The sequence below is a fragment of the Lissotriton helveticus genome (genome assembly GCF_964261635.1).
Source record: "Lissotriton helveticus chromosome 1_1 unlocalized genomic scaffold, aLisHel1.1 SUPER_1_unloc_8, whole genome shotgun sequence".
NCBI classification, from domain to species: domain Eukaryota; kingdom Metazoa; phylum Chordata; class Amphibia; order Caudata; family Salamandridae; genus Lissotriton; species Lissotriton helveticus.
The window spans coordinates 4,845,319-4,859,278 of record NW_027611725.1 but is presented as its reverse complement, the minus strand read 5'-3'; positions in this window follow the sequence as shown (position 1 = coordinate 4,859,278).

Sequence of the window (13,960 nt, the reverse complement as noted above, 5' to 3'; positions counted from 1 at the left end):
GTACATTCGTGGGAGACAGTTGTAGATGGCAGATGGCTGATGGAGCTGCATTTTGAAATGATTGTTCTAAAAGGAAATTAAAAGAAGCATAGGCATAGCCAATAGATCTCGCCCTTGGGACCTTATAAGTGTTTAGCCACGCAACAGTTGATGTTGTTGCATCAAGGATATTGTGCTGCATAACTAAATACTTATAAGGTCTCAAAGGTGAGACCTATTGGCTATGCGATTGGATGCAATTAATTGATTAATTAAACCCACAGATTAATAAGTATTGTAAACATCCATTTTACATAAATGCACATCCTGGACAGAAATGCGGCAGCGACATGATATGTCCGTGCTATGCTTGCCAGAGGCTGGAGTTTGGGTGTACTGGGGTCCATGCACAGCTTCGTGGTACGGACTCATTGCACCTGACATTATCAGTTTACTTGTGTTTACAATAGTTGTACTTCAGAGAGCCAGTCTGCCTTCAGGCTTCTGTCATGCCTACATAGTCACATTTTTCATTCAAGGCCAAACTCCCCTCATGAAGCACAGCACACTTCAACAAGTGCGTTTTAAGAAGAGGAAATCACAAAATCCCATGTGTGTAATGAGTTCTGGAAATCTAAAATGTTGCTAGCAATTGTTCCCCCTTGACAAAAATAAAGAAAAAGAATGCTAAAATCCATCACCCACATTAAAGATAATCGCAAGGCTGCATTGCTAGTAGTGATATTTTAAACACACTATGGCCAACCAGCGTCTTTCCGGTTCCTACTTATAGAAAGTAGATTTATTTCAAGAAAACACTTCCAAGCTGTGTTTATCAGAAGCATTGCTAAGTGGTGCTATTCGTTTAGAGTATTTTCAAGCTGTGAACAGGCCCCAGACGAGAAGAGAGAGGGAGCAAGTGTGAACCGGAGGAGGCACAAGAGATGGGGGTGGAGAGAGAGGGAAGGGATTGCAATAGAGGAGAAGGGAAGTGGAACACAGGATGAGAGGGAGAGTGTGGATGAGTGACATCTGGGCACACACCTAGCACCTCGAAGCCAGCAGCAGTGCAGTGCTTGGTGATGGCTGCACTCCCACGAGTGCTCAGCTGATACAGTGTGCTGTACGTGTGCTGCCTCTAGGCACTATATCTAGTGAGTGTTGCAGCTTCCATTGCAAACCGTGGTAATAAGGCTTTGTGCAGCGCCGAGAGAGCAGCTGTTATTACTGCAAGGCGCTGTCCAAACCTCAGTGGGGTCTGTGAGAGGGTACCACAAAGACTGCCTTCCATGCACTGCACGACTGTAACCGATGCCAGCATAGTGAGCTCTGCTGCAGCCTTTGTGCACATGAACACACATGACCTCCACTGACCCTCTTCACAGGTCGCCCGCTGTTCTTTAACTCCAAAGACAGCGTAGATACATTCTCACACACAGCAAGAGTTAGAAAGAGCGCACCGACTCAGCCCTCGCAGCGCTACAGGCTGGCAGCCTGATTCCGAGTTTGCTGGCGGCGGATCATGCGCCAAGCAGCAGTGACTGGGCCTTTGAGCGCTATACATAGAGCAGACAGGACGTCCGCTGCCGTTTGGCAGACGCCCAGGTCCCTGCTTTCTGCAGTCTCCGCCTAGAAGACAGACCGTCGCTTTCTAAAGTTTATACCAGAGAGTAAAGGGGAACAGCCCGACGCTCAGTGTTCTGCTGAATCCAGAGAGACATAAAAAACGGAAAAGAGAACATTGAAGGAGCAGGGAGAGATTTACACAAGGAGAACTAGGAAGAGGAAGAATAAATGGTAGATGGAACAAGCAATAGCCGCCTGGCCGTGAAAGTGACACGGCCGTGCGGCATGAAAGGGAAATGAAGAGCTGACCAGGAGGGAGAGAGAGGGGGTAGGCAGCAGCGCGGCGCAAAAGTGAAAGGGAAATGAACAGCTGACAAAGAGGGAGTGGGATGGGGAGGGGTTAGACGACCGCACGAAAGTGAAAGGGAAATGAAGAGCTGACGAGTAGGGGGGTTAGGGGAGGGGAATCACGCACGCACTGTAAGGCTTAATGAGCCATTACAGAAAGCCACATGGCAGCTGTGCACGCCGCACGCGCTTGTGCGTGTCACAGCAAGCTGGTGGCTGGCAAAAGAAGCACTTTTAAAAGCCAGCTTCTAAATGTCTCGCTGACAGCGCATGTGCGCTGGCTCAGCGAGACCTAAAAAGAGATTGATTGCACCATACAATTATATAGTTGGAATTGACACTATAGAATGTACATAATAATTAATAGATTTTACATGGTAACAAAATTGTATGTTTTTGGATATGTAATAAAACAAAAACTAATTTGGGTTTATAGTATTTGACTGCTGATTGTAAAGAATGAGATTGCTCCCCTACACTATCAAGATACTTTGTGCTGTCTGCAGGGAGTCTACAGAAGACACTCAAATGATGGAGGGAATGCAGAACAAATCAAACATTCATCCACAGTCAGGAGATCTGATTCAAATCCATCGTTCCTTTGCTCATCATGCCATCCCAGTTTAGATCCAGCCATATGCAAATCTGTCTTGACCCTGCTCCTCATTGGGAACAGTCCAGCCCGAACTGCCAAACCAGGTCCTCCCTGGACCAGAAACGAGCATCCTGAGAACGGTTTCAGCGTATCCCCACTCATCAGCCAGGTCAGGTTCAATTCAGTGGCAAAGTAAGCCCGGGACTCATGTCTGACCAAACCACTTAGGGCAAGAAAGCTAAAGACACACAAATGATGGACGGAATGAGGAACAAATCAAACATTCACCCCCAGTCAAGAGATCTGGGTTCAATCCATCCTTCTTTAGCTCACCATGCTATCCAAGATTAGACCCAGCCATATGCATAGTAGTCTTGACCCTGCTCCTCATGGGAACAGTCCATCTCGAACTGCCAAGCAAGGTCGGTCCTCCCTGGTCTAGAAATAAACATTCTAGGACCAGTTTTGAGGTATCACCCGCCATCAGCCAGGCTAGCTTAAAACAGTGGCACAGTGAGCCCGGGACCCAAATCTGGGCATACCCGGTGCACTTAGAGCGAGAAAGCAAAAGACACACAATTGCTGGATGGAATGAGGAACAAATCAAACATTGACCCCCATTCAAGAGATATGGGTTTAATCCATTGTTCTTTTGCTCACTATGCCACCCCAATTTAGAGCCAGCCATATGCAAATCAGTCTTGACCCTGCTCCTCATTGGAAGCAATCCAGCCCTAGCTGCCAAGGCAGGTCCTCCCTGGACTAGAAACAAGCATCCTAAGATCAGTTTTGAGGTATCACTCCTCATCAGCCAGGCTAGCTTGAATACTGTGGCACAGTGAGCCTAAGACCAATATCTGTGCATACCCGGTATAATTAGGGCGAGTCTGCCACAGATGGCAGATGAAGGGGGTCCAACTTGACAGTGTGTCCCTGGACTGACAAGGCTTCTTTGGTTGGGATGGTACTAGCTCTCCTGTGTTGCTGGAAAGAGAAGTGCTACTGGTAATTCAGAGATCTGTACTACACTACTTTTAATTCATACATTGTTACCCAACCAATGCATTATTTTTTAGGAACGATAACAATATGCCTGTCGCCTGGCAATCCCCTTGTTAATAATCCATATAAATGCCACAAAATGTTCAGTACTTGAATGTATTTTGCTACAAGAGGGATGTAAATATTCAAAAAATACTTTTTTGTAAGTTTCCTATTTAGTGCAGCTTTATATACTGGGTGTTTGATCGTGATACAGCTAGACCAACGGTATCTGTGATGGATGTGGAATGAAGGAGCCGAGTACAAAGAGTTTCTCAGAAAGCTATGAGCACCTTGGAAGGGTGAAACAGATATAAAGCTAAGGTTATTTAAGGATTGAGTTTCATACCTAGAATGTTGGTCTACCCATGTCCCAGACTAACCGGTCATTTTAAACTTTTTTCATAGTATATAAGGCTGTTTTTCAAGGTCCTTGTGAGAACATACAGTGCTAAAAGTCTAGCAAAAGCAATCTATGGCGCCCTCCACTGGTGTTTCTGAGTAGGACCTGCTTGAGCTTCTGTTGTATAGAAAATTCTGTGGGTTGCTCTAGGGGATAATAATTCCATAGTCCTATGGGAGCTTATCTTTAAATGTTAATTGAGTAGAATGGAACTAAAAGCCCTGCTAGACTGGCCAATATATGGGTAGGTTTGTCACTTTGCCCACAGTAGTATTGGAGACGCCTTAAACAATTGTGTTTTTGCTTTAGAACTTGAATATGCGAACGAACTAGTGAGTCCTGCTGTTGAGTTTAAGCCGACTTTTCACGGTAGAGGGTTTTCTACTATTATTGATTTTATCTTATGTTCTCAATCCTTAAATAATCGATTAAAACATTTTATAACTGGTACTGATCCCTTAAGTGACCACTACTCCAACAGCATTACTATAGTATTAAATACCCCATCCCCAGTCTGTTTGAAAACAAGCCTTTTAACACAGCAATCTCTGGAGATGAGTAAAATCAATGGCTATACTGTTAAATGGTCAAAGATCAATCCCTCAGAGGTCACTAGCAAGATTATCCATAAAACCCTTCCCTTAATCTATCATTGCTTGGAGAAGTCTTCACCTCCCCAGTTGATCCTCTCAAGCTTTGTCAAAATCCTAGAAGCTATACGACAAGAGCTTACACGCCAACATAAGACTCTCGATAGGGACTCCAGAGGGTGGTTTGACTCTCACTGCCGTAAAGCCTTGCGTGCACTAAAAAGTGCTCTACACAAACAAGTCAGGGACATCCCCCTAATTGCCTCCCTAAGAAAAAACTATAAGATGGCACAAAAATCCCGTAAACGGGAAATAAAAAACAACCTTTGGGCCCAACTACATCAGAGCACATTAAGTAAGGACCGTACCCTGTTTTGGAGAACAGTTAAGGCCCCCTTTTTAGCTGATGCAACTGCTGTACGGCATCTTGATGTGGCAGTACCCGCTGACAAATGGGTAGCGCACTACTCACAGATCTTTGGGGACCCCACCTTAACAACCGAGGCCTCAAGATCAGAGGGGGCAGCTCCCACAACCAACAATATCTACCCTATCGACCTCCACTTTGATCTAGAGGATGTGACTGCTGCGCTGACCTCCTCAAAGATCGGTAAAGCGCCCGGCCCTGACGGGGTCCCATTAGACATCTTTGTGAGCAATATAGACCTCTGGTCCCCAATTGTTACGCAGGTCATGTCCGCAGTGACTCAGATTGGCCTTTTAGAATCCTGGTCCACTTCTGTGCTCCTACCCATATTTAAAAAAGGAGAACGTGACAACCCAGCCTGCTACAGGCCCATTTCCCTCTTGGATTCCCTGGGCAAGGTCGCCGGTAGACTAATTTTGGAGCGTCTCCGGGACTGGGCCTCGGAGAATAAGATCCTAACCGACTTACAGTTTGGATTCCAGGAGGGACTGGGCACCGTTGAACAGGCCTTAAATCTGACCCTGCTGATGGGTAAATATGCCTGGGCCAAAGGCGGCAATCTCTACCTAGTCTATGTGGACTTGAGTTCCGCATTCGACTGCGTAATTCATTCCAAGCTCTGGGAGATCTTGAGTAATCTGGGCATAGATCCTGCACTTCTGAATTTTCTCCGAGAGCTATACTCGGACGCAAAAGCTTGCGTGAGATATGGCATCAAAGGGGAGCTTTCGGAATCATTTGACATTGCTAAAGGCGTTAGGCAGGGGTGCGTCCTTGCTCCATTCCTATTCAACATCTACACAAATGGGCTGGAGCAAGCGATGCTAGTTGACAGCAAAGATCTCCCCCGCATAAACACCCGCCCAATCCCTGCATTATTATATGCAGACGATTCTGTCATTTTAGCAAGGACACCCAATCAACTCCAGATCCAACTAAACAAATACTGCCAATTCATGCTCTCTCTTGGACTTAAAGTAAATAAGTCCAAGACTTTTGTTATGAACATTGGTAAGAAAGCCCAAAAATGTAAATCTCTTTTGATTGGGAAGACAAGGCTAGAAACTGCTAACACCTATCCATATCTAGGGATTCTTATTGATAAAGATTTGTCCTGGAAACCTGCCACTTCCAGCAAGAAACTGCAGTTTCAACGCACAACATCGGCGCTGACTTCATTTTCAAGGAAACTAGGCAAGCCCGCTCCTGCCGTAATCCTGAAGATTTACCAACCCAAATGTATGAGCGTGGCTACTTATGGAGCTGGTGTATGGGGCTATATACCCGCTAGTGAGCTCCAAACTACTGAAAATGGTTTTCTGAAGTACATACTAGCCCTCCCCCGAAGCGCTTCTACTTATGGCATCCATACAGAGCTCGGCTGGGAGTATTTATCTGACATCATTAAATATCAGCCGATCCTTCTTTGGCATCGCATATGGACCCAGGAGCAATGCCATCTCACTAGGTCACTAATATCTGATTGTCTTACACTGACCTATTGGAAAAAGATTCCCTGGTTGTTATATGTTTTTAAATTCTTGAACGATCTGAACTGCCCTGCATTCTTCACAGACCCTGCATCACTACTGGCCATACCAAGAAAAACTTTGAAAAAACTATGTGTCGCCCATTTATGCGATTTACGCTCGTGCTCAGAACTTGGTAAAAAGTCAAATGTTCATTTAACGATGATTCAATCCTCCTTTGGTATTCAACCTTATTTGTCTTTTTTTCTGTCTAATTACGAGAGATATGTTTTAACCAGATTTCGGTTTGATTTGTTTTATCGTCTTGTCTCACTGCCTGTGCCCTCTGACTGGTCACGTGAATTATCTAGCTGTCCGTGTGATGGACATTCTCGCCAGTCTACTCTGCATGTAACTTTATTCTGGAGTCTTTATGAGACCCCGCGTAAGCGCTGGCTGGTTACACTTCTTCGACAGTTAGGTTTGAGTAGATGTAGACCGGCGCTTTTGGCACTTCAGCACCTAGATACTCCGTTCATTGCCAAATCAGTAGCCTGCTACCTCAAAGCCTGTTTGAAAATTCATTCCCAAATATTGGCTACCGCACCTTAAGACTCCATATCTGTTCAATCGACTACTAGGCTATTATATTTCTGTACAGAGTGTCAGTGCTTAGTTGAATTTGAATGATCTTTTAATGTCCTGATTTATAGTGTTATGCTTCCCTTAGTATTTATTGTGTAAATGGAAATTTTTAAAAAACTGTTGCAAATATTTGGTTTTAAATGTACTTTTTATGATTGTAAATTCAATCGAAATAAAGTTACCTTTGACTTTGACTTTGAAACAATACGACCAAGGATCGGGTCTTACAGACTCCCTGTACTTCAATATGCTGAAAACCTAATCTTCCTCAACCACACTAGAAATAAACGCAAGGAGCACTGGACCAGCTGAATTCATTTAACTTTTAAAATATGCTTACTGCTAAAGCTGAAAACACTATGGTCGTGATATTCGGCAACTAAAAACATATGTCGAATAAGCACTGGAGGTTAGAATTGAAGATTAATAATTCATCAAATTATAACTATCTGGGAGTATGGTTCCCTAATAAATGCGAGCAGAGCAAGCACACAACTACAGTATCTTAAGAGAATAGCGTCTGCCGTCATATTTGATCTCTGCAAATTAAACAAACACCTGCAAAGTCCATCGGCCAAGGCAATAATTTGATTTGTGCGTGCCAAACTACTGTCAACCGTTTCCTACGGCCAACAACCATACCCGGGGAAACTGTAAATCACACTAGATACAGTTTAATTCCTACAAGCAAATTTTCTGTCTACTAAAACACACAAGGCAGGCATAGCTATGGCTGAAGTTAAGCTTTACTAGGTAAGAGCTGGAGTGCAAGCCATTATATATCAAATACTACACCTCTAGTTACTGCTGACCCAGGAACATTAAGCTCTACTTGCGATATAAAGACCCTTGGGATCAAACTTAGCAGCAACGGCCAATGATTTAAAGATCAGTTTAGAGTCAGTCTCTGCATCAACTGTTACATCCTCATCTATCAGGCTTACTCTGAAAAAACAAGGTACAGCCATCTCTCGTAAAGCTGATACAAAAAAAAAATAGGAGATGCTCCCTATGAACTTCTAATCATTAAATCCTACAAAAACTTGAAGATCCAGCCTTATCCTATAGAGTCATTAAACAGAATGACTAGGCGCTCAAATGTTATGCCTTTGGCTAAGGACTCTTCCCATCAAAGAAAATCGGACAAACTGGGCAAAACAACTGAACTGGCAATATGGCAGATTTTGTAGCTATAGGCGAGAATCAGTGCTTCAAGCATTTTTAAAAGCATGTCGCACTTTGAGACAATGTTTTTAACTCATGAAATTCACACCTCTTAGGTGGCCTGGGTATTCTGTCTATCAACAGACTGTTAGATAGAGCCTGGTTTGGATAGTTAACAAAAATATTTCACGCGTGGGGGACAGTTGGAAGTTATTGATTAGAAGGCAGCATCAATGCACCGAAGCGAGGTGGCCATAAAGTTAAAGCTCGGCTTAATACAGTTCAAAATTCTTCATAGGGTATGCTATGGTAGGCGGAGGCTTCACGCCATGGCTAAGGAACAAGATTCTTGTTGTTTGAGATTCGATGGGGAGGGTTCCTTCTTTAATACCGTTAGGAGCTGTCCTTTGATTCAGGCCTACTGGGGAAAGACTGTCGAGATCTTCACAGAGTTCTTAAGGACTCGATCCTACTGGACCCTCCCTATATGTTTTCTCCTTGGGATTCCCAATGATGTCGATCTACTAAGGTCCAAAATGTTGTTCTGCAGTCTGGGTTTTGTTGTGGCCAAGCGAGATATCGCCAGGTACTGGAGTTGCATCTCTCCCGACTATTCAAGAAAGGAAATCAGATTGGATACACACATGGTAGCAGACAAAGTCACATATGCAAATAGGGAGTGACCTCAAACGTTTAGACAAGAGTGGGGAAGGTGGATGCAATGCAACTCCCTGGACATGCTGGAAGCAGTGGGGAGTCCACATTAGGCGATGCCGTCGTGACCAATAAAGACTTCTGGTGGAGAAACACCGGGACACCTCTTTGGAGGTAGCTTTGCGCTATAAAAATTGCCATGAGTTAAACTGAAGGCAGCAGGCATGGATTCTAGGTTTCTTTATGGATACATATGGCGAGTGGCTGGTCCATGGCGGGTGATGGGAGGGGGAGGGGCAGAGGGAGTTTTGGTATGTTAATCAAGAACTGGTTTCAGGTCATACTGTGCTTTGTTACAGAGTTGTGCATTAATGCAAGTATCCTCATTGATACGCTTGTCATACATGTATCAATAACAAACAACAACATTTTCAAAAAAGAAAAGAAAATCTTTCACCCTGCCATGAACTGCCTTAACCCCCATGCATAACAGAGGGTTAATGCCATCTACGCTGGGTCCCTACATTTGAGACCTCTTTGCATTATAATAACTTTTTGGCTGCACTTTTAAGTCCATTTTATGATATTGTATTTTACACAATACTGTGATTTTAGATTGTGTTATTGTACCAATTTTTGTTAAGTGGCACAATAAAGATTTTACAGCAGCAATACCACAGCGAACTTATAACGTACTATAGTTCAAAATTATAAACCGCCGGCAAGGCAAAAGTTACTGTTTTGATATTCCTTCTTTAGTTTAAACATAAAACATTTATTGCTGCCACCAACAGTAAATCCCACAGAACCTTCAAAGGACACAAACTTTAATAAAGATATGGGAAAGATCACCCCTCTTGATGTCACACCTATATATGATTTCTGTGAAATCTGTAATATGTGAATCTAATGACTGCAATGTATTGTCAAAAATGCAATAAATACTAGTTTCATTAAAAAGAAATAAGGTACCCGGTTGTCAGAATTTTGGCAGTGCCAAACTATAAGAAAATGGTGTGTTTGCATGTGAGGAGAAAGTGTGTGTGTAGGTGGGTGGTGAAGGGAGCAACACTAGTCTTGCATACCACAATTGACCAATGGTGAACTAACAAAGTGATATTTATTTCAGCTCCGGTGGAGCTGCAGCTCTTCACACGCTACTTTCTTGATGGCCCTTCCATAAAATCTTACAATATCAAAGAGTGTAGGGAACAGACGCGCCAAAAAGAACTGTCGTGGCTCAAAGGAGATACCACTCAACTACTCAGATTCCACACATCTCCTTTCTTTCAGAAAACAACAAAAGAAAATGAAAAGAAGAAAGAAAAGAAACAAAAAAGGTACACCCTATTTACAGGTATCACTTGAAGCCAGAAGTTAACACACACAATGTTACAATTTCTTAGGCTTTTTGGTCGGACTACCAAATCTTCCCCATTGGATACCTTCAGCCCCGGATGAAGACAGCTCCACCATAAACCACTGTGTTACAGACCACTTACTCTCACTGCCTCATCCAGTTCCATCCCTGATCCAAAATCCAGCACTGAATTTCACCGGCTTTACCTCCGTGCTTTGCATCATACCATAATTTATATGGAGATTACTCCTCTTCTGGTGACTATTCCACCTATCTAGCCTTTGGCCTCCACCCATGGTGACTGGCAGCCCCCCCATTCATCAAGACAAAAGGACTGTAGCCCAAGACCTCACATGGTGTGATGTGGTATGCACAGGCCATACCCCCCACTTTCTATTACTCTGTGCCAGCTTTATACCCTGAATCACACTACTGAAGTGCTCAACACTTCCATTTCCTTCTGGTTGATAAATAGATGTGGTCCTGTGCAAAGCAACATTCCTCCTCAAAAAGCTTTGGATTTTTCCGATCAGAACTGTTAGCCATTACCACTCATGAGATACTCGGCACATATTCCCTGGGGAAACCCGTATCCAGGAACCAAGAGTCCACAAACATCACAACTTCCACTTCAGGCCATTTTCAGAAATGACCATAGATCCCTAATATGCATTTCATTTACCGGCCATTCTTCCATATGGGTCCCATCACCTCAACACTAACTCTTTTCCAAGACATACGGGGATCGTTTACTGGGAATAAAGTTGGACTGAACGTGAGCTGTGATTTTATTAGAATTTATGCTTCCATAGAATCCTTCATCTTCCTTGTCTATCCTAGTCCCCCAATACAATATTCGTTAGTTAGCCCTTTGTTTTTCATATATCTAAATGCCCCCTGTGATAAGTGTCAAGAGTTCTCTTTCTCAAACTTTCCAGAGAAATGACAAGTCTGCCGCAACAATAATTCATCCTCTTCAGCCAATTCTTCCTTACGTCTCATTCAGTCCATCATTCATAAGCCAATAACATCTAATATATTTATTCATGCCTATCAATATTTTGTCTTCCATAAGTTTTTTTCCCCAATTTCTCATGGCTGAGGCCATGGATCTTTTTCCTTTTACAATCATGCATTAAAAAAAATCCCCATCATTCTTTGGTACTTTTTTGATAGGTAATGGCTTCAGACATAAATCAGAAACTTTTTTCCACAATTGGATCATATTGTACAGTGTAATTTAGACGAACAACTTAATGGCCATGTGAGCCAATGCAGCCACCGCCGCCCACCACAACCTCATCAGATACACTAGAAGAAAGCACTCCAGGACAGAATCTCCACCCACGCACACAACAGCAAGGAACGCCCAATGCAACAGTGAGACAATCAACATCTCCCCGGACCTCTGCGACAGACTCTGCACCTTCTTCCACCACAAAATCAAGACCATCTATGACAACTTCAACAACAACAACCTACACAAGGAACCTACACCCACCACCCCCATACACCACGCAGCTTACGCTAGACAGCTGGACTGCTGTCACCATTGAAGGCACCCTGAAGACTATGAAGTCAACCCACTCCGGGGCCCCCACGGACCCCTGCCCCCACCAGATCTACCACAGACCAGCTGACATCATCGTCCGAGCTTCGTCAAATCATCAACAGATCCTTTGAGACAGCCTCCTTCCCCAACGACTGGAAACATGCAGAGATCAACCCTCTCCTGAAAAAACCCACGGCGGACTCCACTGACCTGAAAAACTACAGACGGATCTCATAACTCCCGTACCCAGCGAAGGTCATCGAAAAAGTCATCAACAGCCAGCTCGCATACCTCATAGAAGAAAACATCCCTGACTCGTCCCAATCTGGCTTCAGGAAAAACCACAGCACCGAAACCACCCTTCTCGCCGCCACAGACATCCGCTCCCTCCCTGACAGAAGAGAGACAGTGGCCCTCATCCTCCCGGGCCTATCCACAGCCATCAACAGTCTCTCAAAGCACCATAGCCCACACACTACATGACGCAGGACCTGGGGCATGCCCTCAGCTGGATCCACTCATTCCTCTCCGGCAGGACACAGCGGGTCAGACTTCCGCCCTTCCACTCAGATCCCACACTGACCACCTGCGGAGTTCCCCAAGCATCTACATCAACCCCACACTGCGACTACATGGCTCTGCTCGCACCCATCGTCAGATCCTATGGACTCAACATTGTATCCTACACAGACAACACCCAACTCATCCTCTCCCTATCCAACGAACCAAACATCTCCATACAAAACTTTCAAAAAGGGATGGAAACTGTTGCCAGGTGGATGAAGAACTGCTGGCTACAACTCAACAGGGACAAAACCAAAATATTCATGAAGGGCCCACACCCGATGCCTGGAACGACACCTGGTGGCCCCTGCTCTTGGGGACCAACCCTCCCACACCGCCCAAGCACGCAACCTTGGAATCATCCTAGACTCCAAACTCAAAATGGACCGTCAAATCAACGCTGACTCCTCCCATTTCCATACCTTCCGCCTCCTATGAAAGACCTTCAACTGGATTCCTCTTGAACACAGAAAGACCGTCACCCACACCCACGTTAGCAGCAGACTGGACTACGGTAACGCACTCTACGTCGGGATCAACAAGAACCTCACCTGCAAACTCCATAACGCCTCCGCCAGGCAAGTCCTCAACCTACCATGCCATTGACACATCACCCAACACCTGCGGACACTACATTGGCTCCCCGTCGAGAAGAGAATCACCTTCAAGCTTCTCACGCACGCCCACGAAACCCTCCACAACACCAGACCCGCCTACCCGAACGACCGCCTCTCATTTCACGCACCCCAAAGATCCTTCCGCTCAGCCCAGCTCTCAGTTGCGACAGTGCCACGCATTAAGAAGACCAGAACAGCAGGTCGCTCTTTCCCCTTCATCGCAGCCAAGGAATGGACCACCCTCCCTCTCCACCTCTGGCAGACACAAACACTCTCCAAGTTCATGAATGACCGCAAGACCTGGCTCTTAGACGAATCACCATGAACTTCCAAGAGCCTCCCCAGCGCCTTGAGACCCTTTCAGTTGAGTAGTTACGCTTCACCAACCCGTTGACTGATTGAAACTGTTAAAAAGGTTTAAAGCCCTCCCTCGGGCAAGGAATATTTTGTTTCTGCAGGTCAAACACAAAGGTTATAACTATTTCACATCCTCTCTTACCACTTGGGTCAGTACTGTTCCTAACCCGTTAAAATTGCAGCAATAGTTACTACACCTTTCAAAATCAAAGCCACATTCAGGCGGTGCACTACAAAAGTCTTTATTTAGTTCACTAAACCCTTCCCAACACTACTGGCAATTCAAATTTAGACGTATTATTTAGCAATCGCCTGACGTTGTAAGTATTTTCTAGAAGGTTATTCACAAACTTTGTGTAAAATTCCACGAGGTATAAAAGCGCCCCTGTATCTTCTTTACTTTTGGGATGAGAGGCAATGTTAATTGACTCCATCAACTTCTCCTTTGGTTTAATAACTTCCCTGCCAACTTCTTGCCTCAGACATGCCACATCACCCTTAAGTGGTCAAACCTTTTCGTTTGAAAACTCCCGACCAACTCCTTCAAATCTGTATCGTGCCCATTTTCATGGTAGTGATTTTGTGTGTAATGGCGAAAAAAGTGAAATTAAAAATACCTTTGTACCGTC